Below are 7,484 nucleotides of genomic sequence, written 5' to 3' on the forward strand. Positions count from 1 at the left end.
TAAGTAGAGGCGTGAGTTTATGTTTCGTGATTGCTCTTCCTTCCCAGGTATTCCTATTCTTTTCAACCATTTCATTTTATAATTGGAGCAACCCAGAAATGTTGCAATTCATTGTTAAGTCTAGAGGTATAGTAAATATAAAAATTTACTACAAGAAAAATATCTGCAACACAGTTCAGCACAAACTTTATTTATTTTTGAAATCTATTCATCTGAAACAGGCTTCAGAAAGTCTTGACTTAATTTCTTTCGTAGTGGGATTTGACACCCCAAGATTGCAATGGTAATAGATGATTGATTGAAGGTTTGGGAGGACAGAGATCAATCTCGTGTTCTTGTTCTTCCAGCTTTTGCACCATACTATGCTCAATACGAAGAGGTATTTTTTATTTCTCTTGTTTTGATCCATTATTATTATGAGAGATAAACATATCTTGGAGGATTCCAACATTACACCTCTATTAATTTCTTAGTTATGTGCTTTGTAGAATGGTCAACCTGTACCAATATTATGTATTGCAAGAAATGTAGCTTTTAATGTCAGAGTTGGTTTTTGTATTAAGTTTGGATGCATAAAGGTTTAGTATTGATTATGCGTTTAAAAAATCCCCTTTCAATAGCAAGAAAGAAATTAATTTAAAGTTCTATTTGATTATACTATAAATGTCCTTTCTCTTGTAAAAAACTACATGCATTTTAATATTGTTGGATGTCTGCGTTATTACAGAGATTTTGGTGAGGGCCTTTCTTAAACAATGGCTAGAATCTTATGTGAAACTGATGTGGAAAATCTTCCATGCATTTTAATATTGTTGGATGTCTACGTTATTACAGAGATTTTGATGAGGGTATTTCTCAAACAATGGCTAGAATCTTATGTGAGATTGATGTGGCAAATCTTCCATCTGCACCTGATGTCAGCAACTACTTGGTGAGAGAGATCTGAACTCTAGATTCTCTTTGTCATTATTTTTTTCATATTCCACTCATGGATTATATCTGCCTTTTTCTTTTCAACATAAGCCCAGTCCAAATCGATCTGCTCAATCTCCAATGAACTCTGAAGCTGGTTATGGTAAGTCAAATTTCATCGGTTACAAGACACAAATTACCATATCGGGGGGGTAAAAGACTTCCACGACTAAAGTATGATGCCCTTGTAAACATGTCCCCTTACTTAGGAAAACGACCACAAAGACTATGGGACCACTGGTATGGCTCAGGGGCCAGTCAATGAGTAAGGTCGGCTAGGCATGTTTCAATCTTGACCAAAAGATGGTTTCGACATAGGTGATTACTCCTTTCGCTAAGCGAGTGTGAGTGCTAATCCAAACCCATCATATGTGAGGAGCTACTTTCCCTAGCTAATTCAATTTCCCATAATTTCTAGATGCGAAGCCAAACAAGGTTGTTTAGAATGAAAAATAATGTGACTAGATAGACATGACATGCCATACAGGGGCAGGGGCACCCAACTCCTTCAATAAATTGTCAAATCCACAACAGTTTCTTCAGCCTGAGCATCATGGACTAGTAAGAGAACGAAAGGATCTTGATGAATAATGGATTCACCTATAAGGCTCAGTTTTCAGATTCTGCAGAATGAAGGAAATAACCTAGACCCTTTTAATTCATCTAGAACTTACCAAAACTACCTTTTCTATGGAGATGACTTCACTAACTACCTTCTCTAAAGAAGCGGTTAGGCATCCTTAGATGAAAGAGTGGTATTCCAGGATTGATAGTTCTACCTCCCACCTCTGCCTCTTGTGCTTCTGTTGGATCAACAAGTGGAACTGTCTGTTTATTTCTCCTGTTTTGATCCATTATTATTATGAGAGATAAACATATCTTGGAGAAGTCAAACTTTACACCTCTATTAATTTCATAGTTATGTGCCTTGCAAAAAGGTAAACCTGTACCAATAATATGTATTGCAAGAAATATAGCTTTTAATGTCAGAGGTGGTTTTTTTAAGTGAGTAGTATGTTTTTGTATTAAGTTTGGATGCAGAAAGGTTTTAGTATTGATTATACATTTAAAAACTTCCCTTTCACCAGCATGAAATAAATTCATTTAAATTTCTATTTGATTATACTATAAATGTCCTTTCTGTTGTCAAAAAGTACACGTGTTTTAGTATTGCTGGATGTCTGTGTTATTACAGAGATTTTGATGAGGGCCTTTCTCAAACAATCACCAGAATCTTATATGAAACTGATGTGGCAGATCTTCCATCTGCACCTGATGTCAGCAACTACTAGGTGAGAAAGGTTTGAACTCTGGATTCTCTTTGTCATTATGTTTTTCATATTATGCTCTTGGATTATATCCTTGTGTGTAGCATGACTGATTCAACATCAAGTTAGCCTGACACATGTTTTTGTTCTTTGTATTCTATGCGGGTATGGGGTACAGGATGAAGCAGCTATAGCAAATGGAAATGCTGACTTGCCTGTGCTAGGGCCCAGAACGCATGATTTACGGTGAATCTAAAAGGGGATTGAAACATGTAAATTGCAGTCCTTTTTAGTGTTCAATGTTGGGTTGGCTATATCATGAGTAAATGGCTAACTAATAGAGAAAACTATTTACTTCTTATCCTCAAATGAGATTTTGTAACTGGTCATTAGCTTCAAGCAGTGAAAGAAAACTTTTAGTTATAACAGATTGCCCATCATTTTGTTGGCTTACCATTTTAAGCAAATGATATTATTATTTACAGTTTTCATTGTTACTTTAGGATGAAAACGTAGTTCCAAAATCTAGTGATGCCTTGTGTTGTGATGGACACTCAAGATCCAAAATCATTAATGGTCCCTTTCCAGCAAGAACAACCAATTGTCATTCCTCCATTTGATAGCTAATACCTACCACATGACAAGGTTCTTGAACATTCTCATGCATTTCCACCAATTAAGTATTCTCATTCTATTATTGTTGGTGCTTCAGAAGCAAGTATCGATAGTTCACCAGGTAGGGAAGAAGGAGAAATCCCTGAATTGAGTTGGATCTAGATAGAAGGAGGATACCTCTGATTTTAGAGCATGGACGAGACAATGCAGTGCACAATTCAAACTCTGCAGATCCTCCATCATCCTTGAGGTTAGTGCCACAAAGGAATGCCAAACTTAATCAACATCCCTTTGTATGGGTGGGAGTAGAAGATAAAATATGCCTCCATCTTATAAAATCATCACAAGGGCTAGCGTTTAGACTAGAATCTCAAACTATCGATACCATACATTCTAAGAACAATCCCTCTTACAGTGGCCCAGAATATCCTCATGGTGTGGATGGGCATAACTGTGACTCTAGAAGGGGGCTACCTAAAGAGGTACATAGAAGAACTCTGAACTTCCATTCTTCTTAGAAGCACGTGCTAGGATGTAGGTTTCCTTCTACCTAAAGAGGTACATAGAAGAACTCTGGGACTTCCATTATTCTTAGAAGCACATGCTAGGATAAAGGTTATAACATTTACATATTTTATAGAAGTGCAATAATTTCTTTTGCCTCATTCATGCTTATGGATATCACTACTTGGGTATTGCATTTCCATTGTCAGTGAATATTTTTTTTCAAATTGATAATATAGCTGGTTTATTTTGAAAAGATTTTATAAAATTTGTCTAGTGTCTCCCCCTAGGGATTCCTTGTCAATAATAAGCAGAGGTATGAGTTCATGTTTCATGATTACTCTTCCTTTACAAGTAAAAGTGTTTGTATAAATTGTAATATTTGTTTCATTGACTGATTCATTCATTTTGGTTGCAGGAAACATGCTTTAGTTTACCATAGGCTTCCTTCCAACAACAATTGGAACATGATTTCTCCAAAATAAAGCATAGTAGTTCATTGTTGTAGACGAGAGTGAAGGTTTAAAATGTGGATGATGTAGGTGATAATCCATCTGATGTTCCGTTTCGTGTGTATGAATCAGTAGTCTACAGTAATTATGGCTTAAAAACAAAGCCTGCAAAATATTTTAGTTCCTTCAACTAGTAATGGGAATCACCCGATATCAACATCCTCATCTGCATATAAGCAATATTTTAGTGTCCCAGCAAAAATCCAATGTTCAAAAGAATAACGAGGAATATCTTTAGCAGTGGGAGATTGCAAAATTACCAGCTAAGAAGAGATGTAAGCTGACCAAAACATAGTGGCCATAGAAATTTTAAAATAAGCTGACCATCAAGAATGGTTAATTTTTTTCTTCTAATAAACAGATGGCCAGTTGAATGTGTCATGATACGTGGGAGAACACCCGGGGCCTTGAATACCGGGCCAAAATATGTGTTGTTACATAGTGAATATGTTTGAATGTGGTCTTTTGTGGTTAGCCTAGATAGATATTTGTGGTAGATCATTAGTTGATTATGCATAATTATGTTAATGTATTCGAATATGATCAATTTAAATTGAGTATGATGAATTATAGTTGAATATGTTTTATAAGATTGATTATGGTTAATTATAAATTTAATCATGATTTGTTAATAGTGGATAAGGGTAATTATGTTTGTCTATAGTTAAATTTAGTTGACAAATATGGAGAAAGGAATCAAATGAGATTTTTTAACTGGTCATTAGCTTCAAGCAGTCAGACAAAATTTTTAGTTGTAACATATTACCCATCGTTTTCTTGGTTTACTGTTTTAACTATATTAGAGCCCATTATGCACATGATATTATTGTTTACAGTTTTGATTGTTGCTTCAGGATGAAAATGTAGTTCCAAAATCTAGCGTTGCCTTGTACTGTGATGGACACTCAAGATCCAAAATCATTAATGGCCCCTTTTCAGCAAGAACAACCAATTGGCAGTCCTCCATCTGATAGCCAATTCCTGAACATTCTCATACAGTTCCACCTATAGAGTCTTCTAATTCTATTACTGTTGGTGCTTCAGAAGCAAGTGTTGATGGTTCACCAAGTAGGGAAGAAGGAGAAATCCCTGAGTGTTAGTTGGATCTAGATAGAAGGAGGAGACTTCTGATTTTAGATCATGGACGAGACAATGGAGTGCACAACTCCAACTCTGCAGATCCGCCATCATCCTTGAGGTTCATGCCGCAAAGGAATCCCCAACTTAATCAACATCCCTTTGGAGGTTTATGCCACAAAGGAATCCCCAGCTTAATCAACATCCCCTTAGTATGGGTAGGAGTAGAAGATAAAATATGCCTCTAGCTTATAAAATCGTCACAAGGGCTAGCTTTTAGGCCAAAAGCTCAAACTATCGATACTGTACATTCTAAGAACAATCCCTATTACAGTGGCCCAAAATATCCTTATGGCGTGAATAAGCATAATTATGACTCTAGAGGTACATAGAAGAACTCTGAGAATTCCATTCTTCTTAGAAGCACATGCTAGATATAAGTTATAACATTTATGTGTTTTATAGAAGTGCAATAATATTTTTTGCCTCATTCATGCTTTTCTGGATATCACTACTTGGGTATTGCATTTCCACTGCCAATGAATATTTTTTTTCAAATGGACAATATAGCTGGTTTACTTTGATAAGATTATATAAAATTTATCTGGTGTCTCCCCCTAGGGATTCCTTGTCAATAATAAGCAGAGGTATGAGTTCATTTTTCGTGATTACTCTTCCTTTCCAAGTAAAAGTGTTTGTATAAATTGTAATATTTGTTTCGTTGTTTGATTCATTCATTCTGGTTGCTAGCCACATGCTTCAATTTACCATAGACTTCCTTCCAACAACAATTGGAACATGATTTCTCCAAAATAAAGCATAGCAGTTCATTGTTATAGATGGCAGTGAAGGTTTAGAAGGCGGATGATGTAGGTGATAATCAATCTGATGTTCTATTTCATGCGTATGAATCAATAGTCTACGGTAATTATGACTCAACATCAAAACCTACAAAATATTTTAGTTCCTTCAACTAGCAACGGGAATCACCCGATATCAACATTCTCATCTTCATATAAGAAATATTTTAGCGTCTCTAGCAAAAATCCAATGGTCAAAAGAATAACAAGGAATATCTTTAGCAGTAGGAGATTGCAAAATTACCAGCTAAGAATACATGTAAGCTGACCATAAAACAATGACCATAGAAATTTTAAAATAAGCTGACCATCGAGAATGGTTAAATTTTTTCTTGTAATAAATAGATGGCTAGCCAATGTGTCACCATATGTGGGAGAACACCCAATGCCTTGAAGACTAGACCAAAATATGTGTTGTTGCATAGTGAATATGTTTGAATGTGGTCCTTTGTGGTTAACCTGGATAGATATTTGTGGTAGATCATTAGTTGATTATGCATGATTATGTTATAGGTGATTATGTTAATGTATTCAAATATGATCGATTTAAATTGAGTATGATGAATTATAGTTGAATATGTTTTATAAGATTGATTATGGTTAATTATAAAGTTAAACATGATTTGTTAATAGTGGATAAAGGGTAATTATGTTTGTCTATAGTTAAGTTTAGTTGACCATGATGAAGAAAGGAATTAATCAACAACATATATTATTGAACTTTTATTATGTTGTTCTATTTCTTAATGGCCAATACCATGCATATGAAGGATTAATATGTTTTTGAATTAAAGTATTTATGGTATTAAGAAATTAGGAAATTAAAGCACTTGCCAAGTTGGGTAAATGTAAACCCAAGTTGGTTGGGTTTATAGAGAAGGTGCCCAACAAATAGGTTTAAGAAAGTCAATAGTCAAGGTCTAAATGCATAGTCTATCAACTAAGTGTCTTAATTCAGCGAGTGGTTGTTGGTTGGAAAGCTCATGAATTAGTAAGTTAAGGTGAGTGAGCTTAAGATAGTTCAAGTGATGGGGTAGAAAATTTGACTCGTGTTCTTAATCCACTAGCATAAATATTAGAATTATATACCATACTTAAGCTTCATAGTAGTCTCTTACCAAATACACTCTATGCTATGCCATTAGTACAGTGCACTAATCATCACAATAATTAGTACTATGTTTAGGATAACTATTACATAGAGTTTTTTAACATAAAACAATATTATTGGAGTCTCATACGGCACATCAACTAACATGTCTCTAATATGTTTATAAACTTTGCCACAATTTAAATCTAGAAATACCACTTCAACTATGTTGAACTGTGGAAATCTACACACTCAGATGTTGTTTCTAACATTAATCTTGACATTTCACTTTGTTGATAAGGTGTTTTTAAACTAAAATCTCTGTCAGAAGGATTGTGATTGCACGATGCTACAACCATCCTTCCTAATTGTTCTAGCTCATTTATGCAAAGTTTAAATTTCAAAGTTTCTCTAAGACAAATGTCAGTAAAGAAACAAAGTTACATAAAAACTTTATGTCTTTCTTCTATGCTAATCTTTCATACGCTAGGCCTTACGGCTTTTCCTTTGCAACATGTGGTGCAATTGCTAGTATTAGATATTTGAAACATTATATGTAGAAAATACCTAAAAAAGGAATTTTTTT

The 7,484-nt window shown here is 34.7% G+C and overlaps 1 long non-coding RNA gene across 1 annotated transcript; it reads left to right on the forward strand.

The window, feature by feature from the left end:
- Positions 1-832: 832 nt before the first annotated feature.
- Positions 833-2,515, forward strand: LOC149260753 (uncharacterized). The gene is made up of 3 exons (XR_016248334.1): positions 833-931; positions 2,168-2,273; positions 2,419-2,515. It is a non-coding gene; the product is annotated as an uncharacterized LOC149260753 (long non-coding RNA).
- Positions 2,516-7,484: the final 4,969 nt, after the last annotated feature.

The sequence above is a fragment of the Pinus tabuliformis genome, chromosome 6, assembly GCF_031772625.1.
Source record: "Pinus tabuliformis cultivar Carrire ecotype Pingquan chromosome 6, CPIR1, whole genome shotgun sequence".
In the NCBI taxonomy this organism is placed as follows: domain Eukaryota; kingdom Viridiplantae; phylum Streptophyta; class Pinopsida; order Pinales; family Pinaceae; genus Pinus; species Pinus tabuliformis.